Here is a 25,000-nt window from a genome sequence, read left to right on the forward strand (position 1 = left end):
GATCCTTGTACAGAGTGACCACTTTTATTGGGAATGAACGTTGAGATCTTGCGACTGTTTAACAAGTATGAGAATACGACTTATTACTAAATATTGTACATTCTAAAGGTGATAAAAATCGAAGAAAAAGTTCAGCCCAGCCAGTGTTGAAATAAGGAAAGCTGTAGAAATAATGGCGCGAACTACAACGCTTCGAGTACGGCATCATATGACAGTCACCGGGTTATGGAACCCTTAACTTCCACTTCCACACCACTATACGCCCACCCGAGGGAAGACTCACTCTCTCTCTCTCTCATATTATATATATATATATATATATATATATATATATATATATATATATATATATATATATATATATATATATATATATTATATAATTTGATCAGAACCACTTGACTAATAAAGGAATTATTGCACCGACTCTTTTTGATAAAAAGAGTTTCATTTGGTATAAAAAAAGGAGCTGTGTTAACAATGTTTCATCTGTGTGTTAGATGCAGCTGAGAGAGAGAGAGAGAGAGAGATGACCTCTACGGTGAGAGGAAGGGCAAATGAAAAACAATGGATGGGGGAACTAAATAAAAAAGTGACATGGCGAGGGAAAAAAAAGGAGACAGAAAGAGATAGGAAAAGATAAGGAGTTTGAATCTGAAAGAAACACTCACACATTCAGGTAAACACAGACACACAGAGGGAGGATCAGAGGGCGAGAACGTAATCAGGAAGTGAATGGCGAGATGAGAGTGGTGTTGGGAGGGGTAGAGGGGAAGGGAAGGCAAAAAAAAAAGTGGATGGGTAATGAGTAAGCGTGGGGTGGGGGGGGGGGGTAAGAAGGGAAGAGAAGGGGGCAAGTGGCCGTTTGACCCTCAGAATTGCAGGAGGTTGTCGGGGGAACGTATTCCATGCCACTCACTGAATTCCATTCCACTCACTGCACTTCCTCCCACCCACTGCATTCCTGCCCACTCACTACATTCCATCCCAACCACTGCATTTCATCCCACTCATTGCAAGCCTCCCCACGCACTACATTCTTTCTCTTCATCCAATGCATTCTTGGTGAATACTTGGAGGTCACGAGGCATCAACATCTTTATCACAAAATGGTCTCCTTTGGACCTCAGATCAGACCAACCCGCCCCTGAGTGCTCGTGCCGGATCTTCCACAGTTCCTCTATTTTTCCGCAAACAATGGCAGCCACTGACCTGCCCGTAAGATTTTGTGTGGCTTGTATTTAATGCTATTTTGGATTAAATACAATACCGGTTGCGAAGTCGTTGATAATACAATTTCTTATGATATAGTTATTGTATTATATTTAACGTTTTTGGTGTCATATTCGTCCTTGGCTTTATTGACTTCGAGAATTCCGCTTCTCGAAGTCAATAAAGTCAAGGACGAATATGACACCAAGGTTTGGCAGAGGAATAAGACACCAAGGAATATGACATGACTTACAGCTTGTTGTGTTCTTAAAAGTAATTTTTGATGCAGTGATGTTTCTTTGTTGTTTAGTAAACATTGACTGTCTGAAACCTGGTAAAAAAGAAAGCAAGTCCGGGTCTCCAGAAAAGTTTTAGGTCAGTGCAACTGGCGTCCGAGTGCTGGTGGCGGATCCAAAACAGTTTCTTTATTTTGCTGCCAACTTTAAAGGTGATTTGATATATCGTGGACGATTTTCGTATTGTGGGAGCTTTGTCTGTAGGGAATTTAAGAAGAACGAAAAACGGATTCAGTTGTTTATTCTGGTTGTATTTATTTCCGCCTCTCTGTTTGTCTATTATTTTATTCTCTCATATGTTTATATTTCCAGCGGGATGATAAGCTGTCTCTGGTGGCGGAGAATGGTGGGGGACTCTAGTGATTTACAAGCACGGACTTTCTTGGAAAAAAAACCGAGGGACATCGTTGGTTTACAGTTAAGGGTTTAGGGGGGGGGGTTGCTTTGATAGTGTGGGAGGGATAGATGTGGGAGAAGGGAGTAAGGAGAAAGATAACAGATATATTACTGGGAAGAGCACTGGAATATATTGATGGGAAGACAAATGGGATACAGTAATAGGGAGAGATACCTGTATATGAGAGTGTATATTTACCTATATCTATAAAATGGAATGTATGTTTGCCTGTGCAGGGCTGGAGACCAAGAGCTCGGGGCTGGCCTCGTTAAACTTTGCAGGATTAAAGGTAATTGTATAGTGTCGAGGGTGGGACACCAGGCCCCACACACAGGGGATCAGCCCCTATGAAACCCTTTCACAAATTAGGCGAATGTGGAATATCCAGGGACCGAAGGCTTTACTATTTGTTTAAATATTTACGTATTCCAGATAATGGCAAGTGAAACATTACCAGGTGACGTGTATGGTGGGGAAGATGTGGGGGGGGGGGGAGATGAGGGTTAGTGTTGGGGGAGATGAGTAGGGTTGGTGTTGGGGGAGATGAGGAGGGGTTGGTGTTGGGGGAGATGAGGAGAGTGTGTGTGGGGGGAGGGAAGATGTTTATGTGCTTCTTGAGAAGTGGGCACCACACCACTGCTGCATTTTCCAGTGAATAGTTTATTTAATATTTCTTCATTTACGTATTTAAACAGCGCTGAGAAGTTAGGCAACGTGGCACAGCCTCCTCTCCCAGAGCCCCGTGTGGTCCCCTGGTGACGGCTGACCGTCCACAACCTCTCCCAGAGCCCCGTGTGGTCCCCTGGTGACGGCTGACCGTCCACAACCTCTCCCAGAGTCCCGTGTGGTCCCCTGGTGACGGCTGACCGTCCACAACCTCTCCCAGAGCCCCGTGTGGTCCCCTGGTGACGGCTGACCGTCCACAACCTCTCCCAGAGCCCCGTGTGGTCCCCTGGTGACGGCTGACCGTCCACAACCTCTCCCAGAGCCCCGTGTGGTCCCCTGGTGACGGCTGACCGTCCATAACCTCTCCCAGAGCCCCGTGTGGTCCCCTGGTGACGGCTGACCGTCCACAACCTCTCCCAGAGCCCCGTGTGGTCCCCTGGTGACGGCTGACCGTCCACAACCTCTCCCAGAGCCCCGTGTGGTCCCCTGGTGACGGCTGACCGTCCACAACCTCTCCCAGAGCCCCGTGTGGTCCCCTGGTGACGGCTGACCGTCCACAACCTCTCCCAGAGCCCCGTGTGGTCCCCTGGTGACGGCTGACCGTCCACAACCTCTCCCAGAGCCCCGTGTGGTCCCCTGGTGACGGCTGACCGTCCACAACCTCTCCCAGAGCCCCGTGTGGTCCCCTGGTGACGGCTGACCGTCCACAACCTCTCCCAGAGCCCCGTGTGGTCCCCTGGTGACGGCTGACCGTCCACAACCTCTCCCAGAGCCCCGTGTGGTCCCCTGGTGACGGCTGACCGTCCACAACCTCTACCAGAGCCCCGTGTGGTCCCCTGGTGACGGCTGACCGTCCACAACCTCTACCAGAGCTCTCTCCTTGGCTGAGGTGTTCTCCCTCTTCTGCAGTCCGCTTCGGAATAAGGAGAACTATTCAAAAGTAGAACAGAGTAGAGAAAAGTGAACAATGGAGAACAAAGAGGACATATATGCATATATGTCCACATTGTTTACGTTGAGTTCCACCTGCTGTGTGTTGCTCCGCTCCGCTGGTCTAGGTCAGTGTGGAGGGCAATACAGTCCTCCGAGTCCTGGACTCACTCTACCTATTTAACATCATACACAAACCTTTTCATGTATTTCTGTATTCCCTCTGACAGGTCTTTTACATAGATAATAAACACTGCCGGAACAAGAACTGAAGTTTGAGGTACTCTGCTATTGTATACAGAAGTACCTGACGATCGTGGCACAATATAATAATGTGTGTGGGTACTCACAGAGCCGGCAGCCTGGCGTGATGACTGGAGCACGTCGCACGTAATCCACCTGGCTCCTCCATACTCCAGCTCCTCTACTCTTCAGCTCCAGAACCGACCAGTAAAACAGGTCGTCGCCGGACCTCTGTAACAGAGCAGAAATTTCTGTCACACAATCAGAGCACCTTGAACGTCCTGTCACTCTTGCACAACAAACACCTTACTGTTGACTAGGTCCCCATAGGCAACCCGTCCTCGACTCAAGTCTATTACATCCAGCGGCCGACCCCACAGACGCATTCATAAATTTGTACATGCTGTTCATTCCAAACGGGAATTTTCTCAAATATATATTAATATTATAATATATTAGCATATTGTGCATATATAGGCATAGGTGAGGTTAGGTGTTTAGGTTCTGTTGGTAATTATTTGTAGGTGTAGTACGTGGGTGAAGCATTTACAGCGTTGTGGTTCGAACACAAGTCGTCAGTGAAGCACTTGTTCCGGAAGTGTTCGGACGAAATCAGTTGTGAGTCGTGTGTAAACCGTTTTTCATTCATAAACACCTGGGGTTGGCGGGTGTATGGAAGGGACTTTTAACCTTTGTTTAGAGGACGGGCTGCCTGTTCATGAATGAAAAGCGGTTTACACACGACTCACAACTGATGACGTCCGAACACTTCCGGGACAAGTGCTTCGCTCATGTCCCCTGTTCGAACCACAGTTCTATAGATGCTTCACCGACGTACTTTAAATACAAATATTCGCCAACAGAACCTTAACACCTAACCTAACCTATGCCTATATATACACAATATACTAATATATTATAATATTAATATATATTTGAGAAAATTCCCGTTTGGAATGAATAGCATGTAAAAATTTATGAATGCGTCTGTGGGGTCGGCCGCTGGATGTAATGGACTTGAGTCGAAGACGGGTTGTGTGACTCAAGTTTAAACCGTAGTTCTTTCATCAACGGATTTGTTGGGTGGATTAACAAGCATTTATATATATATATATATATATATATATATATATATATATATATATATATATATATATATATATATATATATATATATATATATATATATATATATATATATAAAACAACAGTGTAAAATAAAAGGTTATTCTGCATTCTTTTGTATCCTTGTTTAGCTACATGTTGGTCCCTCCCACGTTCCTACTACTCACCTCCCCCCCCCTCCCACTCTCCCTCCCCCCACTCCCCCTCCCTCTCCCCCCTCCCCAGGATGAAGCCCCTCAACAATATAACTCCAGGGTACCTATTTACTGCTAGGTGAACAGAGGCATGGCGATGTATAAACAGGAAATGTATCTAACCATTTCTTTCTCGCCCAGTATTCGAACCCAGGATTCGCGATTGTGAGACGAGGACGAAGCCGAGTACTAGCTAGTAGCGCGTACTAGGAAGTACTAGAGAGACCCGCAGGTGAAGGTGAGAGGAAGCACCTCCCTGACACGTGTAAACAAGTGTCCAGCAGCAGACACCTCCACACATGAGGCACACCTGACTACTATGACGTCAGCCTCACCTCACACTCACCAATAACAGCCCATCCCTACAGGAATAGGTTAGGTAATTATCAAGAAAAAGCGCTAAGCCATTACGACTATATTGCACTTGAAAGAGAGCAGGATAAGGAATTGGGATGGGACGGGGGGGGGCGGGAAGGAATAGTACCCAACCACTTGGATGGTTGGGGATTGAACGCCGACCTGTAATAAGCAAAACCGTCGCTCTACGGTTCAGTCCAAGTGGTTGTGCACCCTTCAGGAATAACGATAAGTGTGTAGGACTCTGTACACAACCTCCAGGAGCTCCGTCCTCGACTATGCAGCGATATCGTGGACACACTTAAAAAAACACACATTAAAAACTTAGCAAATAAAGGCGCATTATAAGTAAGGGTGAGAGTGAACTAGGTGAGACAGGTGGGAGTGGCGGGGGACAATGTGACTGACGGTAGTGACGCTACAGACCAGACGACAAAGAAAAGATGACACAGACAGGAAAAAATCAATGCACTAAGAGTGCCCTGACGAAAGGATAAGGCACAGATGAAAGAAAATTTACCTGAGGGCCACCTTCTCACTATTACCCTCGACAGGGACAGGAAGCCGGCGGTATCTCAAAGGTCTACCCATATTTAAACTAAGGGAAGTGCAGAAATGATCTGAACCGGATATAACTATAGTCGTAGCCAACTACATATGCAAATTCAAAACTAAGTACACCATCAGATATGTAGATAGGTTGTCATTGCTTTAGAGGACTGACAACAGGAAAACCAGGGCCTCGGGGATGAAGCACGGTCCTGCAGGCACAAACAGGTGAGCATACACTCATATACACTCGCATTAACATATCACAAAACTGTTTTATGCAGACATCATCCAAAATCCATTAGTCATGTATATACGATATGTCGGTATGGAGTTGAGATCCGGCGCTCAGTACGGGTGTCACCCGCTAGCTCCGTCACCACTGACTCCGTCACCACTAGCTCCGTCACCACTGACTCCGTCACCACTGGCTCCGTCACCACTGGCTCCGTCACCACTAGCTCCGTCACCACTGACTCCGTCACCACTAGCTCCGTCACCACTGACTCCGTCACCACTGGCTCCGTCACCACTGGCTCCGTTACCACTAGCTCCGTCACCACTGACTCCGTCACCACTGGCTCCGTCACCACTGGCTCCGTCACCACTAGCTCCGTCACCACTGACTCCGTCACCACTAGCTCCGTCACCACTGACTCCGTCACCACTGGCTCCGTCACCACTGGCTCCGTCACCACTGGCTCCGTCACCACTAGCTCCGTCACCACTAGGCCCGTCACCACTAGCTCCGTCACCACTAGCTCCGTCACCACTACCTTCAGCGCCGCAGCTTCACCAGCAGGACGGTCAAGAGGAGCCATGACCCTCCCTCCGCAGCTTATACCAGCTGGTCTCGTTTTCATATCAGTTTAACTACGTAAAGAAATGCACAAAATAAGAGAGAGTGAGTGTTGACCTGTCCCCGGCGTGGCAAGGGGCCAAGACTGCTCCTGTTCCAACCTGAGCACCTACTGTGACTCTCACCACACAGAACATGCAATAGTAATATCAAATCGACCTTGGAACAACATTTAATCAACTTTGTTTTGTTGTTATATCAACGGTATTCAAAAGGTTTTGGAACATGCTCTTGTTGAACATCGACAACATGTTATCATACATACAGATTCGAAAACTGCCATTGAAACCTTGCATCAAGAACACATACGTGATAACATCCATTTTATCAAATGTCATATCAAACACTCAAACGACAAGGCCGACGGGTACTTATCAACTGGGTGCCAAGTCATGTAGGAATATTAGGAAATGACATTGCAGACGAAGCTGCAAAACTTGCAACTAAGAGAAGAAATGTAGACATTTACATACCACAGAGTCTATCACAGATTAAGAAAGTAATTAGAAACAGAGCAATGCAAAAGATGTACAGTGACCACAACACAGCAGTTGCAACTTCAGGATCTGCGGGTTGGTACAAGAATTCAACCAACTACGAACCACTTAGTTTGATGAAAGGAAGCAGTAGAGCAACAGCAGTACACTTACATCGCATCAGGCTTGGATACCCATGTGCATGGGAATTAGGCTTACAGGTTCCGGAAGATGAGAGGAAATGTCAGCACTGTAGAGAAATGCCCGACAGACCACTGGAACATTATCTAACACAGTGCACAGTTACAAACCCATTAAGATTTTAACTTAGATTCAACAGAGCGGAAGAAGTTGTTAAACACTTTCTAGCATAATCTTACTGAAGCGACCATACGAGTCATAAATACTCATACTCCGCTTAAGTAAAACAGACACAAATAAAACTTTGTGAGCCAGCCGGTGGCTTAGGGCCCGCGCAGGAATATCCCTGCAACAAAATACAAAAAAATTAAAAATAATAAAGTCATTTGCCAAGATTTGGCCGTGAAGGTAAGGGGGAGCACTTCACACAGTCACCGCCCCGCCAGTCACTGTAAGGTCACAGTCGATGGTAAAGTTTCTCATCCACCAACTTTAAATTTATCAACACAAATGTATACATATAATTTATGTTAATTTGGTTTCGTAATCATTATATATATTTGAATGCTGCGACAACTGGCGTGTCAGGTCATATTACTAGGCAATATGTTGTAACTAATTGTTCAATAATTAATTCATCTTTTTAAACAATAATTTGATGAGCTTGTGTGTGTGTGTGTGTGTGTGTGTGTGTGTGTGTGTGTGTGTGTGTGTGTGTGTGTGTGTGTGTGTGTGTGTGTGTGTGTGTGTGTGTGTGTGTGTGTGTGTGTGTGTGTGTGTGTGTGTGTGTGTGTGTGTGTGTGTGTGTGTGTGTGTGTGTGTGTGTGTGCTTGTACTAAAAACAGGATATAACGTCGACAAAAAACTGAGCCAATGGAGGAAGAATAGTAAAATGTTAAAAACAAATTCACAGCTCCAAATTCAATAGGTTTACAGATTAAAGATGATAATATTGGAATAGAAAGTGAGAAAGGGAGAAGGGGGAGAGAGAGAGAGAGAGAGAGAGAGAGAGAGAGAGAGAGAGAGAGAGAGAGAGAGAGAGAGAGAGAGAGAGAGAGAGAGAGAGAGAGAGAGAGAGAGAGCATGAACTTGTGGCCAGCTTAAATGGAGGTGATGACCAAGGAGTTGGAAAGGTGTATGGATAGAGATACCTGTGGGTAAGTTGTCAGAGAAAATAAACACCCAAAGAAGTGTGTAAGGAAGTTATAAACAGAAGAGAACAGGCATTAGACAGATAATGGGGAAAAAACTCCCATTCAACAATAAATTAGTACAATAGACAGTGGATAAAAGCAATTCCATAATAATGGTTGGATGAAAGGAAAAGGAGATAGCATCTAGGAGGCAGAGCCACACAAGAGGCAAAGATCACTGATACAATAGACGGCATATGAGAAGACTTCAAAACAAAAGATAATGTTTGGAGAATTGGTAAATATGAACAAGATGACAATTGACTTTTATCGTTAATGCTAAATGGATTGAGAGTGCTAAATGTGCTTAGAAATATCAGGATATTGTAAAATGATGAGGATGAAAAACTTTAAGGAGAGACCTCTCAAAGGAAGACACACAAATGATAAAAAGGAACCCTCGATGACGCACCAAAAGCTAATTGGGAGCAGTAATGAAGAAGACAAACTTCTACGTCTATTAGAGTCGGAGAACAGGTGAAATGGAACAGAAGGGACAGCCAACAAAGGCACCAGAAGGAGGGGAAGAAAGGGTAGAAAATCTGCCTCTAAATTTCAAGGAAATCTGACAGGCAGATTTCTAATATGGGTGAATTTTTAACACAAAAATGCCAGCTATGATCAGAAACACTGTACCTGACTATGGAACTGTTACTAGCAGAGTACCTCAAGCTTCAGTTCTTGTACCGGCAGTGTTTATTATCTATGTAAATGACCTGTCAGAGAGAATACAGAAATACATGAAAATGTTTGTGTATGATGTTAAATAGGTAGAGTGAGTCCAGGACTCGGAGGACTGTATTGCCCTCCACACTGACCTAGACCAGCGGAGCGGAGCAACACACAGCAGGTGGAACTCAACGTAAACAATGTGACATATATGCATATATGTCCTCTTTGTTCTCCATTGTTCACTTTTCTCTACTCTGTTCTACTTTTGAATAGTTCTCGATATTCCGAAGTGGACTGCAGAAGAGGGAAAACACCTCAGCCAAGGAGAGAGATCCGGGAGAGGTTGTGGACGGTCAGCCGTCACCAGGGGACCACACGGGGCTCTGGGAGAGGTTGTGGACGGTCAGCCGTCACCAGGGGACCACACGGGGCTCTGGGAGAGGTTGTGGACGGTCAGCCGTCACCAGGGGACCACACGGGGCTCTGGGAGAGGTTGTGGACGGTCAGCCGTCACCAGGGGACCACACGGGGCTCTGGGAGAGGTTGTGGACGGTCAGCCGTCACCAGGGGACCACACGGGGCTCTGGGAGAGGTTGTGGACGGTCAGCCGTCACCAGGGGACCACACGGGGCTCTGGGAGAGGTTGTGGACGGTCAGCCGTCACCAGGGGACCACACGGGGCTCTGGGAGAGGTTGTGGACGGTCAGCCGTCACCAGGGGACCACACGGGGCTCTGGGAGAGGTTGTGGACGGTCAGCCGTCACCAGGGGACCACACGGGGCTCTGGGAGAGGTTGTGGACGGTCAGCCGTCACCAGGGGACCACACGGGGCTCTGGGAGAGGTTGTGGACGGTCAGCCGTCACCAGGGGACCACACGGGGCTCTGGGAGAGGTTGTGGACGGTCAGCCGTCACCAGGGGACCACACGGGGCTCTGGGAGAGGTTGTGGACGGTCAGCCGTCACCAGGGGACCACACGGGGCTCTGGGAGAGGTTGTGGACGGTCAGCCGTCACCAGGGGACCACACGGGGCTCTGGGAGAGGTTGTGGACGGTCAGCCGTCACCAGGGGACCACACGGGGCTCTGGGAGAGGTTGTGGACGGTCAGCCGTCACCAGGGGACCACACGGGGCTCTGGGAGAGGTTGTGGACGGTCAGCCGTCACCAGGGGACCACACGGGGCTCTGGGAGAGGTTGTGGACGGTCAGCCGTCACCAGGGGACCACACGGGGCTCTGGGAGAGGACCACAGCAGAGGCTGGAGGCGGTCAACATGCCAAGGCTTGAAGATAGGAGAAAAAGAGGAGATATGACCACTATGTACAAAATAGTAACAGTAATCGTCATAATAGATAAGGAGGAATTGTTGAAACCTGCAACTTCAAGAACCAGAGGTCGTAGATTCAAGCTAAGGAAACAAAGGTGCCGAAAACATTTAAGAAAGTTCTCTTTTACAAACTTAGTTGTAGAAAGTTGGGACAAGTTAAGCGAGAAGACGGTGGCTGCCAAAAACTTCAGTAGTTTCAAAGTGTCATTTGACGAAGAGTACTGGGAAGACGGGACACCATCAGGGTGGTAGCTCTCATCTTCTACCTACCAATAGGTAATCACACACACACACCAGGCGCCACACTAGGGCGCCTGGTGGCTGAGAGGACAGGACTCGTAATCCTGGAAACCGGGGTTCGATCCCCGGCGATGGCGGAAAACAAATGGGCAGTTTCTTTCAACATGATGCCCTTGTTACCTAGTAGTAAATAGGTACCTGGGAGTTAGACAGCTGTTACGGGCTGCTTCCTGGGGGTGTGTATATATGAAAAAAAAATGTTGATTGATTGACAGTTGAGAGGCGGAGCGAAAGAGCAGAGCTCAACCCCCGCATGCACAACTAGGTGAATACACACACACACACACACACACACACACACACACACACACACACACACACACACACACACACACATACACACACACACACACACACACACACACACGTTGCCAGAAAAGTCCCCGGTTCCCGGCTTTCTCCCTCGCTAACAGCGGCAGGCTAATCTCGCTTGTTTTGACTCACTAACGACCTTCGCTTGTCAGGGAAAAACTAAAATAACATCGGATTTTGGCGCCCAAAATGAAATTGGTCTCGTGAATTCAATTACCTGTTCTGGGACGCTTCATCTTTGCTTTCTCGTTTTTCTCTCCGAATACGATGGAAATGAACCACAGGTGAGGATTCGTACACCTGAGCTTTCGTGTGTGTGTGTTCTGGGTGTTACGAGGTAAGTGGGATCTTATTGTCACACATTTTACGTACTGCATTATTTATAGTTATAGATGACCAATCCCCGTGTACCATAGGCTAGGGCACACTGGTAGTTGCCAATCTTTGACCTAGTCTAAAAGTCTAAAAGTCTTACATTAGTCTATAAGCTTGCAAGAATTGTCACAGTCGATGAGAGCAACATGGTGGTGCAAGGTAACTCTGGCTCAGACTAAGAATAAATTATATTAACCAAAAATTTAAATGATTTCGCGCAACATAAATATGGCGAGTAAATATTAATTACTAAGGTGCGCGGAAATGGCATTACTCTATTTTAAGATTCACAAACTATAAAAAATATTTCACCCCAAAATATTATTAGAATTTCAAAAGTCATTGTTAAAAGAAAGCACCAAACTGGGAATACTGTGCAGCGCACAGTTTTATAAGTTAAATTGTATATAAAATAAAACAGGAGTTTTATTATATATAACCTTTAATATATATATATATATATATATATATATATATATATATATATATATATATATATATATATATATATATATATATATATTCTTTGGACAACACCCACCAGTGGGCCTCGAACCCAGAAAGCACAACTACCTTCCAGTAGCTGCCATAACTAGTACGCCTTAACCCACTACACCATCAGACTGATGGTGTAGTGGGTTAAGGCGTACTAGTTATGGCAGCTACTGGAAGGTAGTTGTGCTTTCTGGGTTCGAGGCCCACTGGTGGGTGTTGTCCAAAGATTGTTAATCTTCACTTGTGGTTTATGCAACCTAGTAGCATAGGTTGTACCTAGTAGCCAGAATGCAGTTCTTGACCTACTATGCAAGGCCCGATATGCCTAATAAGCCAAGTTTTCTTGAATTTCAATTTTTCAGGAAAAATTCCTGAATTGGCTGGCATGCAAGACACAACAAGGTCAAAGACATCATTAAGAGGAGCCTTGTCTTAGTGCCCAGCGGAGAGAGAACCTCGCATCCAAGGGGACCAAAGCCCGGATGAACTCGCACTTCGCCCAGATGGCATCACAATGTACCCCTGGAAAAGGATCAGACTGCTGGTGTGGGACTACACATGTGTATCTACCCTGACTGACACCTACCTACATACACTTTGGTGCTGGGATCAACGGGGCGGTGAGGCGGCCAACCACAGAGAAACAGCAAAATCAGTCAAATACAGGCGATTGGAAGGTCAATACACCTTCATTCCCATAGCGTCTGAGACACTCGGCCCCTGGGAAAGGAGTGCCTTGGGATTTCTCAAAGAATTGGATTCCAGGCTCATCGACATCACCGGATGCTCAAGAGCTGCCAGTTTCTTGTTTCGGCGACTCAGTGTGGCGATCCAGAGGGGAAACGCCTGTTGCGTCTTTGGTTCCTGTCCGGAAGCGGAGGAACTCCAAGAGATCCACAACATTTAAACGTGCTGACGACATCTACCATACCACCACAACATCCAGCACACGAGGTGGGCTGGCAGCAGACGGCGTTGCAGGAGACTAAGGTGATCCAAGAGCACTAGGAGAGAGACTGGCTCCCTAGGGAGGCGGTGCCCTTTATATAGTCTGGCAGTGATGACTCACAGCTGGTGTCAACGCAAGGTGGTAATAAGTGCTGGTAGCAAACTGCTAGTTTGTAGCTGGCGGTGCCTTTGTGTTCAGGCTCTACACAACTAGTTGAAGACGACTAACTGCTTGTTTGCAAAGGCTAACTACTTGTTAGCGGAGGCGCCCAGCTTGGCGCCGAGTCGTACCAGGCCGTGCCAGGCCCTGGGGGGTACGGAGAGGTGGCAGGACTGATTTTTTTTCAGGGATATTCCTGCGCGGGCCCTAAGCCTCTGGCTGGCCCACTAAGTGTTGCTTGTTTCTGTTTTACTTGGGCGAAGTATGAGTATTTATGACTCGTATGGTCGCTTCAATAAGATTTTGCCATGTGTTTAACAACTTCTTCTGCTCAGTTGAATCTAAGTTGAAATCTTAATGTGTTTGTAACTGTGGAGGCAGGACTGATGGCTCCTCTGGTCTGGTGTAGAGGTGAACCTTCCAGTACTGAGTCATTGAGGGTGAATAGAAAAGGCAGTTCCACTACTATACAGGGGGTTCACGTGACTATAGTTATATATGTCTTTTTCTTGTTAAATTCACAGATTTTGGAGGCCATCATGCGTGTCAAAAAAGAGGGTACGATGATTCATATACTGAATATGGATGCACATCCATCATTATCACTGGAGAAGAAAGGATTCAGTGTATCATTTGTAGTAAAACTTTGTCAAACGATTTTGTGAAACCAACTTAGTTGAAGCATTATTTGCATAATGTTCGTCCTCAACCCTTGGACAAGGACAAAAGTGTTTTCGAACGTCATGGATATAATATCAAAAAGCTAAATTCTCATGTTGTTATGAAGCAGGAAGAGCGGGAGCAATACAGGACATGAACCACACCGTTACCGAAGCTTCTTGTGTCGTAGCGCTGGAGGAAGCAAGGCAGAAAAACCAACATTCAACAGAGGAAGCTTTGATACAATCTTGCGCTCTCAAAATGGTGGAAATCGTGTTGGGAAATGGATTGGAGAAAACACTTGCAATAGTGCTACTATCAAATGGCACTGTTGAAAGGAGAATCAGCGATACGGTCATTGACATCAAGAGTCAAGTTGCTGAGAGAAACAAGTCTGCAGCACTTGGCGTGTTTTCAATCCAATTTGATGAATCGACTGACATGGCATCGTGTTCGCAGTTGCTGGTGTTTGCAAGACATGTTCATTCAGGTTCATTTAAAGAGGAGCTTCTCTTTTGTTCGCTGGAAACAACTGCCAAGGCCTTGGATATTTTGGAAAATATTTATTTTTTATCTGAATCAGAAAATCTTTTGTAGCGGTAACGCCGGTGGAGGCTGTAGAGCTGAAATAGCAGCTATGTTGGGACAAAATCTCGATTTCAAGTTAGTGTGAAAAAGCGAGGGCCAAAAATGAAAGGTACATACACTTCCAGCTCCACCAGGGAAGGTCTTGGATCAAACAATTCAAGTGTAAATTGTGTCAAATGAGGAGCTTTCAAAACGACTCTTCAAGCAGTTATGTGTTGACATGTTGCAGGCCATCAACTGCTTCTTTTCCACACTAATGTTCAATGGCTTTCAAGAGCAACTGTTACTGAGCGAGTATTTGAACTTAGCTCAAATTATTTTTTAAAGCTCAGGGTACGATGGAATTTAGTGCCTGGTTGGGTGATAAGGCATGTATCACGCACCTTGCCTGTTGGGTTGATATTTTTGAGCAGTTGGATATACTGAATCTTCAGATGCAAGCAAGTGATACATACATAACAAAAATTCATTGATTTGATGAAAGTTTTCATAAGAATGTTGGAAAAATGGAAGAGAAAAATCAAGATGTTTTAGAAAGTGCCATCAGTTCATGCTGCTGGTTCATAAAGTTTCTGATAAAAACCAAGATCGGTCAAAATATCTTGGTGATGACCAAGAATATCCAGAATTTGCAAAAAATGTAATTTTGCAGCATTTGACTACACTGGAAAATTAATTCAGCTGATATTTTCCTCAACTCACTGAAGAGGATTTGGTGCGAAATCCATTCATATCGTCATTTGGAAAAGCTCATGATGATTGTCAAGATGAATTTCTGGAGCTGAAGACTGATTCTGAGGCGAGAGATGTGTTCGATGAGAAATCAATCATAGAGTTTCAGCCCCTGATGTGCGATGCCTACTGAAGTGGGAGAAAGAGCTACCCAAGTATTGCTTCCATTTGTGTCGACATATCTTTCGCACTTTTTCAACTGTGTTGCAAGTCACACTTTTCAACTCTGTTGCAAGTCACACTTTTCAACTCTGTTGCAAGTCACACTTTTCAACTCTGTTGTAAGTCACACTTTTCAACTCTGTTGCAAGTCACACTTTTCAACTCTGTTGCAAATCATACTTTTCAACTCTGTTGCAAGTTACACTTTTCAACTCTGTTGCAAGTTACACTTTTCAACTCTGTTGCAAGTTACACTTTTCAACTCTGTTGCAAGTTACACTTTTCAACTCTGTTGCAAGTTACACTTTTCAACTGTTACATTTGAAAACGAAGCAGGGAAGTAGAGTTGAGATTGAAACAGAGTTGCATGGTTGCCTCTGCAGCAGTGGTCCGAGTGTCCAGGAACAAGGGAAGACACCACCAGTCTCACACACACACACACACACACACACACACACACACACACACACACTTCTCGTACAGTGTTCATCTGGATAACCCGACTCACAATACCCTGGCATTGTAGTTAATATTTTTGTTTACTGAAGTATGTTTGTTTAGTCTGTAAAATAATTAGTTATGAATATAAAAAACTAGTTTTATTCAAGTTTTAAAATCCTTCAACATTTTCTATTGCTATTAAATCTGTAAAACTCTACTGTATAAATAATACTTGTAAATATATGTGTATCAAGGAAGAAACATAAGATTTTCAATGTTATGCATAGTATTTGGAATTTCTGTTCAGGGTGAGACAATCTTGGAATGCGGACCCGTATTGTTTGACAAGTCCTTGTTATTGCAGGTGACTCCTCTACTTTATTTATCTCCTCGCATTCCTGTCCTGACTCTTTATTATCAAGTATTTTTTATGTAAGTAAAATGATGAGTCTGATGGTCAAGTTTCTGGTAATCCTCTGTGACAACACTGCACTTTATCTTGTAGTTGAAGAGTAGAGCAGACAAGTGGGATGGATGGAGCGCGTCCCTCGGTACTCTAGGAGTTGGACACCAGTTAGTAAGTAATTATCAAAAAGAAGGCACTAAACCGGGAAGGCTATGTAGCACCACCAAATGTGTGGAATAATCAGAGGGCGCTAAATATCACCAAGGAGGCCAATACGAGAACAGAAACGCATAAGGCGAACGATATCAAAAGTATCCGATTCACCAAGAATTCTATTGAGGGACAAGTGACCACGAGAGACGGTCGGAAAGCAAGACACGCTCGTCTTGGAAGTCAGGACATTCAACAAGGATATGCACGACCATAAGAGGAGCAATGCAATTTGGACAATAAGGAGCAGGGCAGCCCAGCACTCCAGCCATAGGGGGGATGAACCCATCTCTGACAGCCTCCCCCCAGACAATATATTTCCTACAATCTTAATTCCGACTGTGACTTGCCAGCACTGACCACAAGACCCACCACACAACGGTTATTGCCCTCCTTTCCCTCCCTCCCTCCTTCCTTCCTTCTTTCCTTCCCTCCTTCTTCCTTCCGTCCCTCCCTCCTTCCTTTTCTCCTTCCTTCCGTCCTACTGTTCGTCCTTGCGTCATTCTCATGATTTACTGCCAGATTTAATTAGCTCCTCATACCATGTATTTATCACTTACACAGACGAAGCATATCTTATGTATTGTAACTGAAAACTTACACTTACGTATTGTATGTATGTACGTATGTATGTTTTTATGTACTATGCATCTGTCTCTGTCTCTCTGTCTCTCTCTCTCTCTCTCTCTCTCTCTCTCTCTCTCTCTCTCTCTCTCTCTCTCTCTCTCTCTCTCTCTCTCTCTCTCTCTCTCTCTCTCTCTCTTTCATAACAACATAGGAATAGATCACTGTGCAGGACGCCTTTTGACCTGCCCGAGGGAGCCCGCACTCACACTCTCACTCACACTCACACCCACACTCACACTGATATATTTGTCTCAGTGTGCAGTAAACGTCCCAGGGAGCGAGTCGGGTTAATACCCCCCGGGGTTCTCCGCTCCAGTTATGGAACCTGTGTTTAACAAATTGTTTGCTTTTCGAAATAAAATCTTAAAGATAAATATATATTTTTTAGCATTCTATTATTATCCTTTGTTGAATCTTTTTTCCCCCATCTGTCAAATCTATTTTCCCATTCGTAAAATCTATTTACCCATTTGCACAATTATTTTACAAATTTGTTAAGTCTAATTATCCATTTATAAAATTGATTTACCCATTTGTGGACTTGAGTCATGTTGCCAGCATGTTGGAGAGAGTATGCGGGCGGGCATGAGGGAGACCAGACAGGTGCACCAGTGAGAAAAGAACACAACATTAATGACAACAGTTGCCGGGTGTCACAAGAGGTGTGGGGAGCGCTGCAGTGTATTAATGGTAGAGTGTAGCCACACAGGCGAGAGTGGAGCTGTGTGTGTACACTCACACCTCACTCCTATTGTCTCACATGACCTGCAACACTCCCCGGTATACTTATGTTTATTACTACCCAGTAAAGTAACCTAACTTAATCCACGCTTAAATCGACTTTTCCTGGTCACAAGTTCATTATAAAGTAAGACTGCAGGCTAATAAAATAACTTTGACACACCTTATTAATAAGGTAACGCTGTATAACGCTTCCCACCATATATAAACGTGGGCCAATTTACTCTGTGTCTAGCTGCCTAGCAACAGGTATATATATATCCCTACTCAAACAAGTATATATATATATATATATTTACTTAAAACCCTTCTCATCTTAGCACATGAAACAAAATACACAGTCCAATACATATTGTAGTTGAATATATAGATGGAACAATTAAGATATCTCCGATAAGCTTAGCGTCTGTTCTGTAGGAGCCAGGGAGCCGGCGGCTGAGCGGACAGAACACTGGACGCGTGATCCTGTGATACCGGGCGCCGGCGAGAAAGAGTGGGCAGAATTTCTTTCACCCTGATGCCCCTGTTACCTAGAAGTAAATAGGTACCTGGGAGTTAGTCAGCTGCCACGGGCTGCTTCTTGGGGGTGTGGAGGCCTGGTCGAGAACCGGGCCGCGGGGACACTAAAGCCCCGAAATCATCTCAAGATAATCTCAAGATGTAAATATTTAGCAATAGTCATCGGAACTAAAATACAGTTCCATTAAAATTGTGGGTGACAACTTGGGGCAGGTGGCTATCTTGAGGTTATCTTGAGATGATTTCGGGGCTTTAGTGTCCCCGTGGCCCGGTCCTCGACCAGGCCTCCACCCCCAGGAAGCAGCCCGTGACAGCTGGCTAACACCCAGGTACCTATTTTACTGCTAGGTAACAGGGGCATAGGGTGAAAGAAACTCTGCCCACTGTTTCTCGCCGGCGCCTGGGATCGAACCCAGGACCACAGGATCATAAGTGCAGTGTGCTGTCCGCTCGGCCGACCGGCTCCCTTTGGCGGGGTTGAGGAGGGACCCCGGGCGTCTCACCTTACTCCCGTCACAACACATGTACCTGTAGGGTCCGGGGCAGCTCCTCAGCCTGTCGCGTACTAGTAAGGACGAGGTGTTACGTCATCTACGGACACGCCTGGTCCAGTCCTGGCCACGACCGCACGTCTGGACGCTTGCTCTGTCTAGGAACTGAAGGAACACGTGACGCGATTTTACCCATTGTGTCTCGATATTGCTGTCAGGCATTCGTATTCAACGGCCCGGATTGTTGCGGCGCCTGGTGCGCTTATCGTCTCCAGTCACGGGCAAGTTGATACACTTTGGTTTGGGCGACGTTGTTCGGCGCTAACATTGCCGGAAGGTGTAGGGAGTTGGCGGGTCGTGGTGGGCTCCTGGTGTGTCCTCATATCGTGGTGGGCTCCTGGTGTGCCCTCAGGTCGTGGTGGGCTCCTGGTGTGCCCTCAGGTCGTGGTGGGCTCCTGGTGTGCCCTCATATCGTGGTGGGCTCCTGGTGTGCCCTCATATCGTGGTGGGCTCCTGGTGTGCCCTCAGGTCTTGGTGGGCTCCTGGTGTGCCCTCATGTCGGGGTGGGCTCCTGGTGTGCCCTCAGGTCGTGGTGGGCTCCTGGTGTGCCCTCAGGTCGTGGTGGGCTCCTGGTGTGCCCTCAGGTCGTGGTGGGCTCCTGGTGTGCCCTCATATCGTGGTGGGCTCCTGGTGTGCCCTCAGGTCGTGGTGGGCTCCTGGTGTGCCCTCAGGTCGTGGTGGGCTCCTGGTGTGCCCTCATGTCGGGGTGGGCTCCTGGTGTGCCCTCAGGTCTTGGTGGGCTCCTGGTGTGCCCTCATGTCGGGGTGGGCTCCTGGTGTGCCCTCAGGTCGTGGTGGGCTCCTGGTGTGCCCTCAGGTCGTGGTGGGCTCCTGGTGTGCCCTCAGGTCGTGGTGGGCTCCTGGTGTGCCCTCATATCGTGGTGGGCTCCTGGTGTGCCCTCAGGTCGTGGTGGGCTTCTGGTGTGCCCTCAGGTCGTGGTGGGCTCCTGGTGTGCCCTCATATCGTGGTGGGCTCCTGGTGTGCCCTCGGGTCGTGGTGGGCTCCTGGTGTGCCCTCGGGTCGTGGTGGGCTCCTGGTGTGCCCTCATGTCGGGGTGGGCTCCTGGTGTGCCCTCAGGTCGTGGTGGGCTCCTGGTGTGCCCTCAGGTCGTGGTGGGCTCCTGGTGTGCCCTCAGGTCGTGGTGGGCTCCTGGTGTGCCCTCATATCGTGGTGGGCTCCTGGTGTGCCCTCAGGTCGTGGTGGGCTCCTGGTGTGCCCTCAGGTCGTGGTGGGCTCCTGGTGTGCCCTCAGGTCGTGGTGGGCTCCTGGTGTGCCCTCAGGTCGTGGTGGGCTCCTGGTGTGCCCTCAGGTCGTGGTGGGCTCCTGGTGTGCCCTCATATCGTGGTGGGCTCCTGGTGTGCCCTCAGGTCGTGGTGGGCTCCTGGTGTGCCCTCAGGTCGTGGTGGGCTCCTGGTGTGCCCTCAGGTCGTGGTGGGCTCCTGGTGTGCCCTCATATCGTGGTGGGCTCCTGGTGTGCCCTCATATCGTGGTGGGCTCCTGGTGTGCCCTCAGGTCGTGGTGGGCTCCTGGTGTGCCCTCAGGTCGTGGTGGGCTCCTGGTGTGCCCTCAGGTCGTGGTGGGCTCCTGGTGTGCCCTCATATCGTGGTGGGCTCCTGGTGTGCCCTCATATCGTGGTGGGCTCCTGGTGTGCCCTCAGGTCGTGGTGGGCTCCTGGTGTGCCCTCAGGTCGTGGTGGGCTCCTGGTGTGCCCTCAGGTCGTGGTGGGCTCCTGGTGTGCCCTCAGGTCGTGGTGGGCTCCTCGCCAAACGTGTGCCCACCGGTGTGTTTATCCGCACCAAGCTGCACCAATTTCCGCTGACCTGCGAACTGTATAAAGTCATAAGGCTTTGTATTTTACCCTTCATGGGAACACCGCGGCTCATCTGGCACCACTGCCGCCCTCGCCCTTAAAGCTAACAACAACAACTCGTCATCTTTGAGTAGTGAAGGACTGGGTTTACTGAGTCTCCTCTTGTCAAGACGGAGATCAACACTTCAATACGACTGCGGCTATAAACGCTGATTATCACAAACTGTAGAACTTCTAGTAAACCAAATATGACCTTAGTAGTGACAGGCGTGGAGTGCTGGCAGAATAATACAGTGCTACTAACCCGAGGTGCTCCTCCACACTCCACCTGATGTACTCTTCAAGTCCAGCCACGTGTAGATGACGGGTCGTTGACCTAACGTCACCTCCACCACGGCCATAGAGCAGTATCTCCTCCCATGTGGCACACGACTCTCCACTGTGTTAGTCTTCCACAACAAACTTCTTAGCGACAACCACATCTGCATATAAGTGGGTCTTGCGGTAACTCCTGACTCAATATGTCATTACTTCTGCTCCAAACTTAGGTCCTGCGGGGTCAAGGACCCTCATTCTCTGACGTCCAACAACCAGGTGACATCCCGCGGCCAGGGTAAGACCCAGCTCAATGATGCATGACAACATAGGTCTCATCTCACTGGATAATGTAAGTGATGAGTCATGTGACGTCTGACCTATACGTGTCACCACCTTGTATGACCATAATAGTAAACCAACTTACGTATACAGCAAAAATTAAACTAATTCCACAAATGCATGCATATTAAAACAATTCAGTTCAACTTAATTCATAATAAAATTTAAAATAACCTCTCCACCTTCCTTATAGAACAAACTTGCACGCCCCCCCCCCACCACCACCACCACGCAAAAAGGTCAGGAGTGAACAAGATGTCACTCACCTAAATCACTACAAAAAGCTCGCACACCTGAATATTACATTACTGAACGTACAACCTGAGACATGTTGAAGGTGACGGGTCACAAGGGTGGAGGTTCACCCAGGTGAACACTGTGTACCTGTGAACACCAGCTGCTGCCGGCGAGGGGGGGGGGAGACTGCTGGTAGAGTGAGGGCAGGCTGGTAGAGTGAGAGCAGGCTGGTAAAGTGAGAGCAGGCTGGTAGAATGAGGGCAGGCTGGTAGAGTGAGAGCAGGCTGGTAGAATGAGGGCAGGCTGGTAGAGTGAGAGCAGGCTGGTAGAGTGAGAGCAGGCTGGTAGAGTGAGGGGCAGGCTGGTAGAGCAGAGTAAAGCCTTGGTGATCTCTGCTCATCACTTGTGTAAACACACTCTCCTCTCTCATTTTTAGTGCTATCGACCAAACCGTCAAACTGCGTGGTTGAGGGGGGAAAGTGTAGTTAAAATACAGCAGTGTATTGTTGTCACCTTCTGAGCACCGTGCTCGACCCACAACAAGTGGGTCGGTGTGGCTCGAAATGTTCTAGTTGGTCAAAATAATTAAGTGTTCAGGGAGGGTGAGGCCTTGTGTGGGTGCTCGTCCGCTCCCAAGACCTCTCAGAAAGACCTTAACAAAACTGCGTCTTAGATTGGTTAGCAGTTTTGACACACTAAATTATCTGTATCTTTAAATAAACACGAATCAACACGACTACTTAAATGACCATCGTGGCACGGGAAGAAAATCATGGGGTATTTTACGGAGCTATTTGCATCGTATGTATATAGTAGGGAGTGGTCAGTCACTGCTGGTCCTTGAGCAGGGGTGACGGTGGTGTACCAGTGACAGTGTACCAGTGACAGTGTACCAGTAACAGTGTACCAGTGACAGTGGTGTACCAGTTACAGTGGTGTACCAGTGACAGTGGTGTACCTCACTACCTGACCTCTGGTGCCACAGGTCAGAAGACTCATTAGAGACAACACTTTAAAAAGGGAGCTAGTTACCTGTTACCCTGTTACCTATTATATAGGTCAACGTGTCCTCAATGATACTAAGATGCAATAGAGCCACAATTTGTGGGAATTATATTAAAATCATTTCCTCCAAGAATAGAGGTGCCAGAAAGTAATTATCAAAAGAAGGCACCGAGCCTGGTACACTATGTGGCTCAAGCATAGGGGCGGTGAGAATACCTTGTGAACAAATAAATAACAACTAGTCGAATATATGCAAATAAATATTAAATTAATTGGTGGGAATGTTAAGGACAATAAGTATGTGTTGATAACACGATAAATCACCTATGTTGGGTGAATGTTTTGTTGGCAACACCGCATGCGAGGTGTTGCAGAGTATATCAACAGGAGAGGTGTTGCAGAGTATATCAACAGGAGAGGTGTTGCAGAGTATATCAACGGGAGAGGTGTTGCAGAGTATATCAACGGGAGAGGTGTTGCAGAGTATATCAACAGGAGAGGTGTTGCAGAGTATATCAACAGGAGAGGTGTTGCAGAGTATATCAACGGGAGAGGTGTTGCAGAGTATATCAACGGGAGAGGTGTTGCAGAGAACTTAAACAAAGGATTCTACAAATGGCTATAAAAAAGTGGAAAAAATCGTGTAAGAGGATTGACAATGGATCTTTTTTACTCTCTGTCTCTGTCTGTCTGTCTGTCTGTCTGTCTCTCTCTCTCTCTCTCTCTCTCTCTCTCTCTCTCTCTCTCTCTCTCTCTCTCTCTCTCTCTCTCTCTCTCTCTCTCTGTCTCTCTGTCTCTCTCTCTCTCTCTCTCTCTCTCTCTCTCTCTCTCTCTCTCTCTGTCTCTGTCTCTGTCTGTCTCTGTCTCTCTCTCTCTCTCTCTCTCTCTCTCTCTCTCTCTCTCTCTCTCTCTCTCTCTCTCTCTCTCTCTCTCTCTCTCTCTCTCTCTCTCTCTCTCTCAATATTGTACCTAACCACCTTTTCCCTCCGTGTCTGAGTCATCTCACCGACCGCCTCCCACCAAGTCAATACATTTCCTGAAAGACTCAAATACTTATAAGATTACAAACGTCGACGGCCAACGTCCACTCCAGCAGCCAGGCTCAACACTAATATTATACCAGTACATAAGGGCAACATACACGAGGTAACAGCCTACAGCTCTGACTCCTTGAGATGTAGACAGTGTAAGGTATTAGGAAAATTAATGAGGAGGACTTGGCAACACTCTGCCAGTCCTGGCAACACTCTGCCTGTCCTGGCAACACTCTGCCTGTCCTGGCAACAATCTGCCTCTCCCGGCAACACTCTGCCTGTCCTGGCAACACTCTCCCTGTCCTGGCAACACTCTCCCTGTCCTGGCAACACTCTGCCTGTCCTGGCAACACTTTGCCTGTCCTGGCAACACTCTCCCTGTCCTGGCAACACTCTGCCTGTCCTGGCAACACTCTGCCTGTCCTGGCAACACTCTCCCTGTCCTGGCAACACTCTGCCTGTCCTGGCAACACTCTGCCTGTCCCGGCAACACTCTGCCTGTCCTGGCAACACTCTCCCTGTCCTGGCAACACTCTCCCTGTCCTGGCAACACTCTGCCTGTCCCGGCAACACTCTGCCTGTCCTGGCAACACTCTGCCTGTCCCGGCAACACTCTGCCTGTCCTGGCAACACTCTGCCTGTCCCGGCAACACTCTGCCTGTCCTGGCAACACTCTGCCTGTCCTGGCAACACTCACTCGTTGTCTGTCATCGTGAACACAAGAGCAACACAAATAATTGAAATACGTGGCAGCCTTCGACACCATATTTGCGGAGTGTAATCGCCAAAGTTTAGTCCCACGAACACACTTGGCAACACATTTCAATATCTGAATTCAATGTTTGCCTAATTCTTCTCCGGCGCCAGGGAGAAATTACGCTTCCACAATGTGTATTAACCTCCCGATCACCTGCTTGTAGCGAGAGTTTGCAATTCGAGCATCGTGAGGAAGGATCGTAATCCTTTTGGGATACCAGAGGTGTTTTTCTTTGAATGGTATTCTGGGAGAGTGGTGAAGGATATCCCACGTGTGGTTGACATGTAATTAGTTCTCAGGAAGTGAGTTGTGAACTACGGAGTTGTGTTCTCAGGAAGATAATTGCTGGTGATGGTGAGGACATGGTCATAATGTTGGCCAGTGTGGACTAGTGATCACTGTGCTCCTGATTAGTGCCACAGTGATCCTGATCACTGTGGCACTAACCAGCCTGCGAGATGGGGTCAGCCACTATCACACAGCCACTACCTCTTCCCACACACTATGCGACCCTTCATATAGTCTAGGGCGGCTGTATAAGTTATACCAGCTATATAAGTAGGTTAATATAAAGTGACAAATAAATGCACGTAGTTAACGTTCAGTAAGAAGGGCCGTTAAGCACCACCCCGGTGTGA

General features: G+C 47.3%; 1 long non-coding RNA gene across 2 annotated transcripts in view; it reads right to left on the reverse strand.

The window, feature by feature from the left end:
- LOC138356065 (uncharacterized) overlaps positions 1 to 25,000 on the reverse strand; it is a 280,831-nt gene that overhangs the window by 189,642 nt on the left and 66,189 nt on the right. For both annotated transcript variants that reach the window (XR_011224160.1, XR_011224161.1), the window contains one exon: positions 3,852 to 3,975. This is a non-coding gene — a long non-coding RNA (uncharacterized lncRNA). The remainder of the gene's footprint in view (positions 1 to 3,851; positions 3,976 to 25,000) is intronic.

Source organism: Procambarus clarkii, chromosome 70 (assembly GCF_040958095.1).
Source record: "Procambarus clarkii isolate CNS0578487 chromosome 70, FALCON_Pclarkii_2.0, whole genome shotgun sequence".
In the NCBI taxonomy this organism is placed as follows: domain Eukaryota; kingdom Metazoa; phylum Arthropoda; class Malacostraca; order Decapoda; family Cambaridae; genus Procambarus; species Procambarus clarkii.